The sequence below is a fragment of the Vipera berus genome, assembly GCF_964194415.1.
Source record: "Vipera berus genome assembly, chromosome: 1".
NCBI lineage: Eukaryota > Metazoa > Chordata > Lepidosauria > Squamata > Viperidae > Vipera > Vipera berus.
This window is the reverse complement of record NC_138202.1, coordinates 146,580,699-146,597,865: the sequence shown is the minus strand read 5'-3', so window position 1 is coordinate 146,597,865 and position 17,167 is coordinate 146,580,699.

Below are 17,167 nucleotides of genomic sequence, written 5' to 3'. Positions count from 1 at the left end.
GCCAGAAAGAATGGGGGATGTCACCACAACCCGTGGCAGAAAATCAATCCTGCAGAAATAGGAGAAAAGCTCTTGCTGATGCTCTTTGTAGATGAGTAAATTAATGAGATATAAATCACATTATAATGTTTTAGGGCAAAGCCATTTAAAAAGTGAGGGGGTTAAGGAAGGCAGGACCTTATTTGACACAATCTGTTTAGGATTTTATTTTTAGAAAACCATTTTTTTCAGTTTTGAAGCTTCGTTGTTTCAAATGTACATTATTCAAATTGTTAACAGAAGAGAAATTCTGACAGAAAGAGGAGCTTAACTGAGCTTGACATAGGCAGCCATGGAAATTTAAAAGTGGAGCTTAATAGATCAGTTTAAAGTCACTTTAATTTTCAGTCATTTTTGGTAAAAAAAAAAAAAGGAAAAAAAAGCCTGCTAGCCTAGTTTAAAGTTTTCTGGGCTTGGGTCATTCTTCACATTCAACATTGGGGGGGGGGGACCCATTTTGTTTATGTGGAAGCAATCCCTCACTTAATCACTATCAAAAATAAACCGTACTGAATTCCATGGAACGTTCCTTCTAGAAAGTACTGTATATTCAGTTTGGCTTTATCTAATAGTGGATTCCAGAAATGTAAAGAAAGTGGGATTTCAGAGGAAAATACAAGAAGTTTTTGCTATTGTTTGAACTTAACAATGGTACTGAAAAATAAGTCTGGTTTTTGAAAGTTGTAGATCTTACAGGCCCCTGGGGGCTCATGTGATCATGATACAGCCTCTTGATAACTAGCACACATTTACAACAGTTGCAGAGTCCCGCAGACAGGCGATCACCATTTGTATCCTTCACACCTGGCTTCTGAGAAGCAAAATCAATGGGGAAGTCAGCAGGAAGTTAAAAGTCATAGTCATGTGATGTTGCATATCATGACCACAGGTGATTCGCTTAATGATCAGAGCTGGAGCTGATGTCACAAATAGGTGTGGTCATGTGATTTTTTTCCCAATCAACAACCAGGCTACTAGGGATGGAGTTAAAAGTAAAGGTAAAGGTTCCCCTGCACATGCATGCTAGTTGTTTCCAACTCTAGGGGCTGGTGCTCATCTCCGTTTCAAAGCCGAAGAGCCAGCGCTTGTCCGAGGACATCTCCGTGGTCATGTGGCCGGCATGACTAGACACCAAAGGTACACGGAACGCTGTTACCTTCCCACCGTAGTGGTCTCTATTTTTCTACTTGCATTTTTAGGTGCTTTCGAACTGCTAAGTTGGCAGAAGCTGGGACGAGTAACAGGCGCTCACTCTGTTACGCGGCACTCGGGATTCGACCCGCCAAACTGCTGACCTTCTGATCAACAAGCTCAGTGTCCTAACCCACTGAGCCACCGCGTCCCTGTTAGGGATGGAGTTGCCAGTCCCAATTGTGTTCAAGGATTGAGAACTACTCCAATCGACTGTGAGGGGCTCACAACAATAGATCATGTAAAAGCAGCAAATGACACCCAATTAAACACAGCAAGTAGGCCTATTCAAGTTCATAGCAGCAATTACAGTAGGCATAAATGGCAGCTGATTGTAGTCCTTATATTTAGAAGTGAGCTGGTTGCATCAGGTTTTGGACTCTCTGAGCTGAAAACCAAGACCTTTTTTCTCCAAACAATTAGCATGAGTCATCATATCTAAGCAGCTGCAGTTGAAAAAGATGTTAGCTCTCTTCCTTAAACTGACACCATTCAGACCTGTGAGATTTCAACTTCCTATCATCCCAAGCCAACATGGCTGGAGGACACTTACGTTGAGGAATGCTCTTTTACAAGCTCTGAAAGTAGGTGGGAAGGTCAGGTTCTTACTGAGGAGTAAGAACTTACTGGGTTCTTACTGAGGAGAGAAAGAGAGAGGAGCAGAACTTTTTTTTCCAGGCTAAATTAAAATTTCAGCTGAAGCCAAACTCCTCTGGAAGATTCTGGTTGGAAAAGGCTAGCCTGCACCATCTGTCTGTAGGTGCTTAAAAGCTGGAAAATACATCCCCCCCAAAAAAAATATATCTTGGATGTAGTCATCAGAGCCCTTCCAAACTTTGCCACCACTATCCTTTTCACTATTATGGAAGGGAAAATTGTTAAATAGTTGGAGAATAATATATTAACTATATGTAATATATAAGAACCATGGTGGTGCAGTGGTTAGAATGCAGCATTGCAGGCTAACTCTGCCCACTGCCAGGTGTTCAATCCTGACCAGCTCAAGGTTGACTCAGCCTTCCATCCTTCTGAGGTCAGTAAAATGAGGACCCAGATTGTTGGGGGGTGGGGGGCAATATGGTGACATTCTAAAGTGCCCAGAGAGTACTGTAGAGCACTATGGCGTGGTATATAATTCTAAATGCTATTATTGCTGCTGCTATTTAAATTTAAAATACGTCTAAATTAAACATCTGTCATTGTTTCTTTTTCTCTTTGTCCTGCCATGCCCATCATTTGGGAACAAGTAATGATACTCAAAGTGCAGATATAATTCCAAGGTACTCTTTTGGAGGTGGCTAAGCTTCCCATTTCTAGCAAGGACCCATCATTTTTCTTAGGTAGAAAATTTACAAGTATTGTGAAATTGCTGCTAAAAGAATGATGGTTCTGCAGAGACCTGATTATTATAAGCTACTGTGAAATTGATTTTAACAAGGCAAAGGTTTAGGTTGCAGAATCCCATCGGAGGATTGCACTCTTAATGTGACAGGGGAAATTATTAACTGTGGTCTTTGTTTCTAGAACTCTTCATCAGACAAAATGTTGCCAGCAACAACAGGTATGGAAGAAGCAAGAAAATCTAATAATTAAGCTATATCCGAAGGCCTACAGGTCAGAGGTTAATCCATGCTGAAGCCTAAACCATTCTCTCCAATGGTGCACTTGTCTGTTCCATCTTCTCAAAAAATAAGGCGCGAGTTGAATGCAGAATCATTATTAGATGTTGTGGATATCACACTGCACATTATGTGATTTTTACTTTAGTTTAGGTTTGGGGATTTTTGTTTGTTTGTATGTTTGTTTTTTTGCTGGGACACAGTATCTTTACCATATCCCTGCCTACTTTTCAGAAAGCACAGTTAAATTCTTGCCTCATTACAACACTATAGCAAGGGGTTTTTTTTTGTTTTTTCCCCCAAAGAAAGATATCCCTTTCAAACTTTTGAATCTCTGCCCTCAGCAATACCCCAACTTCCTATCTTTTGCTGAATTGTTATCACTTATTAATGTGTATAATAAAACCTTTACTGGGTAATATAGTGCTATATTAAACTGGTGTCCAGAAGAACATTTTAATTCCCTTTCCAACTAATTCAAGAAAAGCAGTGTCTTAATATGACCCCAGGTTCAAATGTGAAAGCAATGTTTTATAATTCTGCCAGTGATAAAATCTACGAACAGTAGAATAAGCAATTATATATAACTGTGAGGCTTCTTGTGCATTCAGATATTATACTTTAGGTGAGAGCCCTTTAAAGAACGTGTGCTTTAGGTGACGAAAGCTAAAGTAAGAAAAGAATTAGAATATGTTGTAATAGCAATATGTGCATAGCCTTTTCATATATCCTCTGTCAAAGCTGATCAAAACCCAAAGGATTTTCTTGGTTTTAAAAAAAACTGTACTGTATTGCAAATGGCAGATTTATTGGGGCGGACCTCAGCAACCTAAAACAATCCGTGCTTTCCCATTATTTTCAGTGTGCACTGAAAACTATGATTTGATTGTGTCTGATTACTTAAAATGATTTATGAGCGTGCACTCTGATGAAAGCTTTAGTGAAAGATAAGCATTGGTAGTCTGTGTTTTCTTTTTAAGCGTAACATTGCTTTAGATATCCAAACCAGCAGTCCATTTATTTTCTAGGGCTAATCCCATTCTGCCCTCCATTCTTTTCTAGACCTTGAAGCATCAGGAAAGGTAAGTGGGGGATATTTCTGTAAAATTCAGTGATTTATAGATTGGGAAATAGGGTCAAGTTAGAGTTTGATAAATGCCCTGGTGTTGGTCAATTTTCTCTTTCTCCATCTCTTTCATTTTCTCTCTTTCTCTCCAGGTACATTGTGCCTGCAAAATAATAAGGAGACACCATGGAGTCAACCATCTTTTTTTTTCTTTCTTCACACGATGTAAGTTTTAGGTGAGCATCATATTGCAAATTTTCCGGCTGTATTTATAAAAGATGTTTAGTTGGCATGCTGAAGTTGAGCAGCTTCCATGTGCATGAGAGGCAGAAGTTACTGTTCAGAAAAGCCTAAGCATGTGAAAATGTCCTTTCGTTCCCTAAAACCCTTCCAGAAAACTTTGTCTGATGAACCAGTTCAAATAACCCAACATTCCATTGAAGCTTATCAAAGAGATCCCAGAACTTTGGATTCCAACTGTATCAACAATAGGTTGTCAGAAATACTTATTCAGCAGATTGCTAGTGTGGTACATTTTTTCCCCACTATAGATAGTTAAGGGATTTTAGTAATCTTTAAAATTGTGATTTGGAAACAGAATTATCCAAATGCCTTATTATCAATGTTTTTATTAACGTTTCATCAATATATTATGGCTCCATTGGAAGTCATAAACCACATTGGGAAGATCTGAATTGTAAAATGCAGCCTTAGAATTATTTCAGATAAAAGAATTCAGGGTTTTATTATCCTCAGCATCCTCACCCCACCACCATATGAGATAAGCATTTTTGAGCTTGGGAATCAAGATTTCCAATGCTGAATTTATCTTTCTCATTATTTACAGATTTTGAGAAGTAGGAGTAATGTTCCTTTATTTAGGGGGAAGGTGACACAACACCAAACGTAGAATAGCAAAACTTTATTTTGTTTCATCCAAGCTCTTTATTTTATCAGAACCTTTGATGGAGGGAGCATGAAAATGTGCAAGAGGGATGAATAAATATGAAATAATTTTGTGACAACTGAATCCAAATCTGTATTGTATTTCTATATTGCTCTTCTCCTTCTAGAGTTGGCATAAACCGACACCTGACCGAGGAATGCACAAAGGAAATGGAAAAGGCAAAGCAAGTAATTTACCATGTCTCTTATTTAAGCATCTCCTGACAAGACAGCAGGATCAAAGGGTTTTTCCTATACACAACTATAGTTGCCTCAGTTGTGTGAGAAATAAATCTCTTCAAACAAGATAATACTTTTTTTCTTGAACCTAAAGCACCTTGAAAAGCAGGCTGGCTTTTCCCAAAGGTTAAAATCTGAATGGTTTCCACCTCATTTGCAATCAATGGGAGCAAGAGAGAAGTCTTAATGATTTGTTAGGGTGACTATGATCAGAGATAATTCCACTTTGCATATGCCACAGATATTTCTTTCTCCACACCTTATATTTCATAAAATAAGTTGTCAGTTTAGGAGTGTGAACAGCATATATGATTACCTCATTCGGTACTAGAACTGTGCAAAGATTAGCTGGATCCTCAGCTCCAGATGTAGCCCAATCTATTTTGTGCTAGATTTGTTCCTCATTCAGGCTGGGATTGGGGGGGGCAGTTTGGAGGCAGGCTTCTCTTCCATACCAATCAGAATATTTCCATAAAAGAGGATTTGCACTGGTTTCCACTGAAAAACACTATTTTCCTCTTTTTTTTGATGACTTTGATCTGCTTCAGCCGGTCTCATTGGTTGACTGGCCCCCAGAAGGAGGATCCTATGTGAGTATACATAATGAAATTAATGAGCAAGCCATGTTAAAGCCAAGTCAAGAGGGCTGTGTGAATCAGCCCCTAAACACCTACAGCCAATGTTAAGGTGATTAAAAAAAAACAAAAAACAAAAAAACCCCTCATCTTTCTCCATTTCATGCAGGGTTCAGACTACCTGACTTAGAGAGGGGCCCTGGTGTTTTACTAATAAATAAAAACCTTGAATTTGGATTTCAATTTTGCAGTAGTAATTGGAGGAAAACATAAAGAGAGAGACTGATAGATGAGATGAAGCGAAAAGGAAAAAAAGGAAAAAATGTGGCTCCCGTGTTCAGCTGATGGCTCTGAGCTGCTACTCTGAGCTTTTATCGTTTCCTTAGTAAAGCATTGAGATGAACCGCCATTACAAATGGGTACATCAAGGAAACGTTGTTGATTTTTCATCAAAACCTGATTGATTGATTGATTGATCATATTTTAAAACTATCCATCTCCCTCATAGAGGGACTATGGGACAAGCAGGCATCTACCGGTATATCTATTTTTTCATCTCAAGGAAACAGTAGTGATTTAAAAATAAAACCCAAGAAAGATAATAATCCAAAAGAAAGAGAACCGAAACAACCGCTGTTGGCCTCTGGTTAAAAACTAAATTTACTAAATTTACTTCCAGCTTTCTCCTCCAAATATATAATAAATCAGCCCACACATTTGGAGTGCCAGGGTTCAGCTGAGAGGGTTGTTATTGCCAGAGTTGTGTTATTGTTGTTAATTCTAGTTTTCTTTCTGTACCAAACAGTCCATGCTTTTATTTTCATTCCACAGATTGAGTTAATTTTCCATGTTGTTTGTGCAGGGTCAAGTGAGACACTTGATGTTTAGGTTTAAGGCACATTTCTTTTCATTACTTGTATATTGTTTGGTTCATGACTCAAGCATTTATTTATTTTGTCCTGTGTTTGCTTTAGAAAAATGCGAAAGGCTGCCAGTTGCATCTTCTCCAATCATCCTAGCTGGGATGACACCTGCTCTGTTCCAATAGCACTATGCCAGACACGTGAAGAACCCTGCTACAGTAATAGGAATTGACTAGACTTGGGGTATGTCCACTCCAATTAAGTCAAAAGCTGAGTTTGCTGAGAATTCAGATCTGTAATCAGGCTGCTTCCTCTCTCATTATTTTATAAAGAGTAGCCAGAGGATGTCTCTGTGCAGTCGACCAATTTGATTTAAGTTGTTCTGTTCTAATGGCATGATATTTGGATGATCTCAGTCCTTATTCTATTACTATCAGTACTTAATTAGGAGACTCCGCATGAAATTACCTTTTAATTACTGTCTTAGGAATTCCTGGTTACATTTTCAGGTACAGAATGAAACATTTTTTAAAAAAAAATATGGGGGAAAAGAAACCACATCTGGAATGGTCATTTTTCCACGCATGCTGTAACCGAGGGATTTCACGTTGACCTTGGTTTTCTCAAAAATGGAAAAGAATGTGAAGTTCCTGGTTCTATCACAACACTGGCAAATATTCTTGAAGAGTGAAATCCTGTCTTGTCATTCTTCAGTGGTTTTTTTTTTAGCATAGAATGAGTTAACAAACTCTGTTTTCTATTATACGCCAAAAAGCCAAATTAATCTGAAAACCCCTTCATTTTCATCAGAAAATGACAGGTGGGAATTTCAAGTGGTTCTGGGAGGCTAAGAATGTATGGGAAATATCAGTCAATAACCTTTGCTTCACCCTCTTGATGGAAGTTAAGAAAATAACTCTCCCTTCCTCCACTCTGGCAAGAAGTTATTAGATGGAAAGGAAGGAAATGAGTTCAGATAGTCTCACCTGCTTGGTGGAGGGCCTGGAATGTAGTTAAAACCATGTCAGCTTGGTGGAAGCTCAGCTGTCACATCTTGAAAATGAATTGACAGAAGAAAAATTGAACACTGGTGTCCTTTGTCACCTTGTACCTTTACTCATATTATCTTGAAGTCTAGGTTTACACAGCAGAGCAAATTCCTCCAAAACAACGATAGATAAATAAATATGTGGTTCTGCCTGTTGCCGACCTGCTCAGACACCATGCAAGAGTTGTGTTTGACTTGCATGTGTGATGTTTACTTTACCTTCTGTCTCTTGATGTTTACTTTATCTTTTATTTCCTAATTTTTCAAAATGCCTTCTTGGTAGCTTTCTTGGACTTCAAGACATTTGGTCCAACCCTGATAATTACACAATTTATCCTTGGTAGTCACGTTACAATGTGCAAATGTCATAGGAAGACTGAGCAAATGAGGCTAAAATGGATCAGGGCCAAGAGAAACAAAGAGGCCAAATTTTCTAGTCACTTTTTATTCCACGTACTTGAATCTTAGGAGGGAGAGGGATTTCTTTGGGGCCTATCAAAATGTAGTTTGGCTACTGAGGTGAGATCGCTGTAGTTCTGGCCAGATCACTCAAAATTCCTAGTTACAAAAGGTTGTCCACTTCTGTGGTGGAAAAAGTGGAAAATCATAAAGATCCTTTTTCCTTAGCTTCATTTCAAAAAGTGCAGTCATTAGACCCCTTAGTGTGGAGAGGAGTTGGGGGGTCATATGGCAGGAGGAAATGAACCTCTCTCTCTCTCTCTCTCTCACACACACACACACAGAGAGAGAGAGAGAGAGAGAGAGAGAGAGAGAGAGAGAGAGAGAGAGAGAGAGAGAGAGAGAGAGAGAGAGAGAGAGAGAGAGAGAGAGAGTATTTTTTGCCAGGACTGCTACATTTCTTCCTTCATTACTTCAACCTTAAAGTATGTATTTTATGTTATAGGTAAACAACCTGTGCACAATTTCTATACCAGTAAAAATAGGATTTGGAACCCTAATCTCACTACATTGCCCAAGGCTTTTAGGATTTGGCAGCCATAGGAGACTAGGTTAAAATACGATAGTATGCTCCTAGTGCATCTCCTTGTGGTGATGCTTTTGAATCTTTGTGCTCACTGATACCATCTTAGAATCTCTTGTGGAATGCTAGAGGCAAGCTCAGGCAGGCAGGCCGTGTTTGTAAGCCTTTCAACAGCCAGAGAAGCCATCGCTTTTAGCAAGGCTATATTTCTTGATTACATTTTCTCTGCCTACAGGAATATTCCCTATGATAAGGCACAGTGAGAGAACTGGGGGAAAGAAATGATTTAAAATGCCTTCCTATCTTATCAGTTTCAAGTTGACTGAAACTCATTAGGATCCCACTTCTTGAGAAGTGTTAAAAAAATAACAAGATGCAAATTTTCAAGAAGTGGTGTGTTTGATCCATCTGAGAGGAAATTTATAGGAACAGATGTGAACAACAATGTTGTGGGGGAAAATAAATTTCCTCTCCTGGCTTTAGTTTTGTACATGAGAAAAGGAAAATGAGAGGAGGCAAAGAGGAAACGGCCAAAACAATTTCCTTTAGTGGAGCCCAATAATTAAAATATTTCAAGTGGTGAAAAGGAAGTTAATAACATTGAGATCTCCAGCAGACCACATTATTACATTATTACAGGAGCTCCATAGCTTTGGAGAATCCCCAGCCCTCCAGACAAATTTTGGAAGAGTCAAGACATTGCACCTAGGAGGAAGTGAGGAAAAAAAAGTCCATGGCTAGCAGAGTGTTAGATTTTACACTCTGACCACCTGGTTTGATAAGATTTTGTGGATTGTCTACTTGGATAATACCAATTATTCACTGGTCTTGGTGTTTCATTAAGCACATTATTATGCCAATATAGCTTCTGCCATTTTATAAATTTAAGAAATTGTATTGTTCCCTCAAAATCAGGCCCCACAAAATAGTGACTAATCAAACAAGGCCTGGAATTTGCACATAATTCATAATATGTTAGCCCAGCGGTTGACTTTTTAATACTACTACTACTTTTAGTGGCTGTAGGTTTATTCTGTTGTAAGAGGGAGGAAGCTTGGGGGCCACCCAGAGATATCTATCTGGAAGACTGATCTTCCTTAGGTTAGTTTTCAGCAAAGATAGTCATCATCATCATTACCACCACCACCACCATCATCTTATCTGTTCTCTAAAAGAAACGCAGCTCAGATGTATTTCTCATTTTTTTGAAGAAGTTCTTGGTTATGGTTGTGTCTTCAGTAGACATATTCAGAAACTCAGGAGTCAAGTGTCTTTGCGCTCTCTGTGTCTTTGAGATTAAAAACATGTGTAAATTGACACTTTGAGCTTTCCATCCATTGTGTTCATCTGCTTCCCTGTAGTCCTTGATTCAGCGAAAACAATCTATCGAAATAAATTGACAGAGCCCTATTCTCTTTCAGTCATGGAAGCAGCCTATGGGTGTTCTCCTTTAAGTATTAAGTATTAATTAATTCAAGTGCAGCAATTGGTGGACTCCCTGTCTTTGTTTCCACTCCAACCAAGCAACATCTCCTAATGGGAAATACATCCATCAATCCCCATTTAATCTGTGGCGCAGTGGGTTGGACAAGTACAGGCAGATGCTTGGGACAAAACATTTGGCTAGCTGCCCAATTGACAGGTTCCTTATGCGTAGATTTTTTTTTTGGTGCTGGTTATCTGGCAGTTCTACTTTTGGACATGGGCACGATGTTCTTTTAAGAAAGCATGTAGTTCCCATGCCCAAAAGTGTCTGAGCTGAAAGGCTGCAGAAGATGAGGAGTTCTCCTGGTTGTCTATGGAGATTCTCAGTCATCCAAGTCATGGTTGTTCCAAAGGTGCTTTTTCAAGAGGCAACTGGACTTCCATTGTTTTTCCTTGAAGATCTTTCACTTTTCATCCAAGAAGTTTCTTCAGTTCTCCTGGTATAACTGTCACCTGCTAATCAGGCTCTTTTGGGACATGGGTTTGGTATTCTTTCCAAAGAGCACTAGATATTGCAAGATCCAATTTGGGACGGTCACCTGGACAAGCGGTTTTGTCTTCTGAGCTTTCAGACCTGTACTGGAGCCCATCTTCAGGGAACTTCTCTCTAGCAGACTGTGATAAAACTGCTGGTCCCTGTGACCAACCCAGATTGGATCTTGCATCATTATCCTGGGACACATATATTCACCTTCATCCGTGAGCACTAGATGCGTTCAGAAATAACCAGTTATTTGCATGGAAGAGGGATGTGGGATGAATCAGGAAGGAATTCTCTCCAGTTTCATTCTTCCATCTTAACTAACAGCTGAACTAAAGGAGAAAGTAGGCAGAATGATTGCTAACCCAATACTGTTCACTGAACTGGGCTCCTGTGCACATTGGAATGCTTAGAAGGATTTGCAAAGAATCAGAAATCAGAGAGAAGCTTAAGAGTCATTAAGATTTCAACTCCAAGAGGATAATGAAGCTGGAAACTGATGTGAGCTGCAACTGATATGAATCTAAATTGATAAATGCTATTAATGTTAAGTGCTGGCAGTGAATGGATGTTGCTGGAACCTTCTGGAAGTAATCACATAATATGCAAAATGGTTCAGGAATAGGCATAATGCTATTCCCCTCCCCCCACACACACCAAGTAACCAAAATATTAAAAAGTACAATTATGCCAAATCCCTTGTTGGCCGAATCAGCTGCAAATCTGTAATGCACTCATTTGAGTCAAATAACAGCACACGGCTGGCAAGACCCATCTCTATAGTTTGAATCAGTTGTCTGCTCAGAAGAGCACTAAACCCATAGATATTTATTTATTTTATTTTTTATTTTAATTCCATTTATATCCCGCCCTTCTCCGAAGACTCAGGGCGGCTTACAAGCTTAGCAGTAGCCTTCATTCTATGTATATGTCTGCTTATTAGGGCTTTCATACAAGCGGCATTATTACAAAGTCAGCTTAATTGCCCCCAACAATCTGGGTCCTCATTTTACCTACCTCGGAAGGATGGAAGGCTGAGTCAACCTTGAGCCTGGTGGGATGCGAACCTGCACTAATTGCAGGCAGCTGGTGTTACTTAAGGAGGCATTAGCCCACTGCTCCACCAAGGCTCCACCAAGATATAAGGACTCAAGGATTAAGAAGACAGATGCCTCTGTGAAAATTGGGTGTTCAGTGTCTTCTAAAGTCCTAGGAAATGAGCAGATCCTAGCCAATCCACCGTAATGTCATCCACCACATTACGGAGGTAGCACCGTAGGTCACATCCATGATAAAATTATGTTAGGATAAGAGAAAAAATTGTAAAACTGGAACACCCAATGACGATTTTTATTGGTTCTGTGATGGGTAGGGACAAGATGAAGGGAACATCATTGGGATGCAGTATATAAAAAATGGTTCAGAAAACATTTTCATCCCACAGTTTAGAGGATTAAAAAAATGGACACCTTGTCTGAAAACCAGCCTTTACTTTCCTTGTTATTCTGAGGATTTGTTACCTCCCTTGTTGTTTTGAAGACTTGTGTTGTTCTCCTGGTAAATCTAAAGAAGCCATATACTTCTTTATTTTCTCCTCTCCTCTCCACACCCGAACCCCCACCCCCAGTTAAAACAGAAGCAGAATTTTAAGAAGTTTAGCGTGCGATGTTTCTACTTCCTTCAGTCCAGCAGGTATTCTGCAAACACTATTCTCAGTCTGTCCTTTGGTTGGCTGAGTCATTGGAAGACAATTAAGGGGTCCCCCCCATCTGATTCCAGGTAAGATTTCAATTTCTTGCAATAGCCTCTACTGTTCACTTTCCTTATTAGGCTTTCCTGTTTATCAGTGTGAGGCTCATATGTTTTATTTCTTGCCATTCCAGAATCAAACCTTAATTAAAGGTTGTCCTGCTGTCTAGGAACACATTTTGTTATTTCTAATTGTCCACGGTGGCTATACCAGCCTTCTTTCATCAACCAACTAGAGAGAGAAGAAGAGAGGCCTTGGCTTTAGTAACTCCCAAGGAGAGCACACAGCTGGCTTGCTGATTACCGTACCCAAATGTGGAAGGTCTAGCAACCTTCTCCTGGCTGGCTGCAAGCTTCATGGCTTTTTAGCTATCCTTAACTCTGCCATAGCTCAGCAGTTGAATTTTTTAATCAGCTTCTCTGGGCGTTGGAAAAAAATGACGCCTTCCTGTTTATAAGTGAGACAAGGCTCTTTCAGATTTGAAAGTTTCTAGTGTTTGGATGCTAATTAAGAGTGTCTTTTTCCGTCCAAAATAAAGGAGGCTTGGTGTATATGCAAATTAAGTTTTCAAACTCAGTTGGTGGTTAGCTTGTTCTGTGCATTTGATTAAACTATGGAGTGGACTTAAGGATTCATCGAGGTATGTACTTCCCAAAACTTCCCATGAACTTCTAATTTTGGAAAACAAAGAAATTCAAAGTATATTTTCAATTCCTGCATTGAAGGAAAATACATTTTGAATCAGTGCTTTAAAACAGTTTTTAAAACCCACATTGTTCTAACAAAAAAAAGTGTTTAAGCTTATTGGCAATCAGATTTCAGAATGCTTTGCAATGCAAGCAGATCAGTTCACCTATTTCTATCCTGTTTCTCTTCATAGAAGCCAGCACTTGGCTGAGCACATGAAACAGTATTATATAGATCCACTCATAGAGCTGTATGGCCTTCTCCAATGTTTTAACAAATATATATATATATATATATATATATATATATATATATATATATATATATATATATATATATATATATATATATATATATATATATATATATATGTATATATATATATATATATATATATGTATATATATATATATATATGTATATATATATATATATATATATATGTATATATATATATATATATATATATATATATATATATATATATATATATATATATATATATATATATATATATATATATAAAGGTAAAGGTAAAGCTTCCCCCGCACATGCGTGCTAGTCGTTTCCGACTCTAGGGGCCGGTGCTCATCTCCGTTTCAAAGCCGAAGAGCCAGCGCTTGTCTGAGGACGTCTCCGTGGTCATGTGGCCGGCATGACTAGACGCCAAAGGCGCATGGAACGCTGTTACCTTCCCACCGTAGTGGTCCCTATTTTTCTACTTGCATTTTGACGTGCTTTCGAACTGCTAGGTTGGCAGAAGCTGGGATGAGTAACAGGCACTCACTCTGTTACGCGGCACTCGGGATTCGACCCGCCAAACTGCCGACCTGATCGACAAGCTCAGCGTCCTAACCCACTGAGCCACCACGTCCCATATATATATATATATATATATATATATATATATATATATATATATATATATATATATATATATGTATGTATATAAAATACATTGAATTGGTCTTCTGCTCCTTTTGAAATGAATATAACTATTCCAGTGGGTGGTGAACCTATGGCACTCGTGCCAAAGGCGGCATTTGGAGCCCTCTCTGGGGGCATGGGCACTGTTGCCCCAGCCCCGTCTCCCCCGCGGCCCACTCCTCACCAGCAGCCCCCCCTGGAGGAGAGTCACTCCCTGGGCATGGCCCATGTGGAACAGCAGAGCCAAGCAAATGGCAGCTGGGCAGCAAGGACAAGACTCCATCATCGCGGCTCATCATGCGCAGATGATGCTGCGGGGTGCTGGAGGAGGGCGTGGCAGCCATGGTGCTGCAGGGCCGCCTGGGAAATCTGCTGCGGCAGGCCGTGGAGGTGGTGGATGGCCCTGCGGATGGGCAGGGGTAGGCCGGGCGGTTTTTGGGCATTCAGTCTCTAAAAGGTTCATCATCACTGAATTATTTTATTGACAACTATTAGAAGAAACCCATTCTTAAGCCGTTGCTAAAGCAACATATATCTTCACCTCAGAGTTCTCTTTATTTGTGAAATAAAAGAAGTTACTTGCTTGTCAAAAGGACATGGTGATCCAGCTCCGTTATCAGGTTGTGTCTGTTCACCAAGTGCAAAGTACTCGTTGAACACATATAGTAAGAAATTAGTGGCACATTAGTCTGAGGCAATTCTGGGCCACTTGGAAATATTTATTTCAAGGGTGAACCCTTTCAAAGTGCAGCAAGAACTTTTTCCTGGTGGCATTTAAGGGGTGGCATTCTTTTTCAGATGGAATGTGTCAAAAGAGGTGGATTTTAGACCTCTGATTATCTAATCTGATATGCCTAGCACCCAGATTCGGCTCTTTTTCAGCAGATCTGAATGCTGTACTCTTGCGACCTAGTTAAGGTCAAGGAAAACTTACAATGGAAGGCAGTCGTGTGGAAATTAGGATTCCAAGTATACCATGTGCCAAGATGAAACAGCTGGGCCACATAGAGAGAGTATCTTGAGGTGGTAGCCTGCAGCTACAGTCTGGTGCCAAAATCATTTAGCGGTGGGGTGTGAACGGTTTTTGCCAGAAATGCCTTTTAATCTTGAAATTAAAGGGTTGGCATGGGAAGCCAGGATGCTATCATGAATTATGTATGGACCATTTAAATTCCACTTTAATAAGCACTCCATAAATATAACATTTCTCTCTCCCCATCCCAACCCTCGGCTAAGATAGGCTAGAAATGTAGATAAATGAACCTGTTCAGCAAATTTCTTTTGCCAACGAAGGGCAAGAAGCATATATTTTTCAGATTCTTTGATATTAATTCAATGAAATTTCAGTATTTGTGATACTATAATGCACAACTCAGGGAAATCACAATGAATATATCTATTTGCTATTGTGAGACTCATTTTGCTCTACTGATTCTTCTCTGAAAATCAGGGTTTTTTAAATTTTCCGCTCATATAGTTTCAGGATTTGTGTGTGTATTAAATAGCCTATGGTAGTTTTTGTGTGTATATTGGGGACAAAGGAAAGTGTTTCTTTGTGTTTTTTTTAACCTATAAAGCCTTAAATAGCTGAATGCATCTCCAGAACTGCCTTTTTCAGCTAAAATCAATCTACCCAATGCAAAGATCCTGAGGGAAAATTGTTGTGGTATTGGAGTGTTGAATACATAACTTGCTAAACATGTATACATTGAAGAACGAACTTGTGTCTTGCCAAAAACCCACACATAAAAAATAACTTTTTTTTAAAAAAAAGTCAACTGATACCAAAATAGGATGAAAATAGCTTTAACTTCCAGAGCTCAACTCAACTTTCATATTCCTTCATCCATACAGTACTTCCTAGGAGACTTGCATAGACCTGCAAAGTAATTGCTTTTACTAGATTTCCCTCTGAATTTCCTGAAGCTCAAATATCATGGCAAAAATCTAGTTGGAACAATACCACTCTGCTGTTGATGAAGTCACCGGGTGTGTCTCCATTACTGGCATCTAGTCTTGATTGAAAGGGGCTCAGGTAAACTTGCCCACAGGTTTTATATATCATGTTTTTGTTTAAATTGGTATGTCTCCAAAGTATTAGCACTGAAATTATTCTAATGCAATATCCCAGGTAGGCTAATTTAATTAGGCAGCTCAGTTGCTTCACCTTGCATCATTTTTTTTTTACTTCCAAAGTTCATTAGAGGTTATTAATCTACCTTTCTCATGCCTCCTTAAATAAAGTGCCTGTTTTAAAAAAGAAGAAGTAAACTAAGCTTATTTCTCTTGACTTTATTCTGTACCTAAGGTGGATGTGATTTCATTCAATTTATAAATATGGCCACTGCAGATTGAATAACAACTCAGATTTATGAACAAATCAATAGAATCCAGCTGTTCTGCCTCACTAAATAAAATAAAATAAGGGAGGGAAGCGGTTATTCATTTTAATAAATCTAATTTAAGCTCTGACAATGTCTTAATGTTCAAGTTATTCATCATGAACTTTAGGCCTTGCACTGGATTTAAGATTTAAAGCGACGAGAAAGGAAGAGCAGATAATTATAGGATTCCTGGGAATAATTTCCATGAAAAAATAATATCAGGACAAATCTTCCAGGTAAAATAAAGTAATTATCAAGAGGATACATTTTGTTTGTTTGGCTCGTGTGGAATGGGAAGTTGAACATTTGTCACTGAACCTGAAGTTTTAATATATTGAAACTATTGCTGAAGAATCAAAGTCTGTGATCCTTGACAACTCCAGGAAAAAAAAAAAACTTAAGAGCCTGAGAGACGGCAAACACCATCATTAAATAAAAACATTCTGTTAACTAAAAGGTACATCAGATTCTCTGGCAGCTGCCTAAAACTCAAAGTGAGTCTTTCCAAGTACAATTTTCACAGAGATTTGTTCAGTAGGATGTAATAAGAAAAATGGGGCAGCAACTGAACTATTTCCCATTTAAAACCACTACAAATAAACATGCAGTATATTGCTGCTCTTAACTCCGTGATGAAATATGGAATAAGGGGTCCTTACTCATGTTTGATTGGATTTATTCTTTGTCACTCTCCAATAGTGCTCTGGCCACCTCTTTTAAATTCAGGGGCTCACTCCCTCCAGGACTGAAAAGCAAGGAAAGGCCACAGAAGACTTGGATTACATGACACTTTTGGAGGGTAATTTTGATAATTCCATAAAACAGACAACCAACAACTACAAAAATCTATTCAGCTACAACAGAATAATGCTGATTCATTAGCCA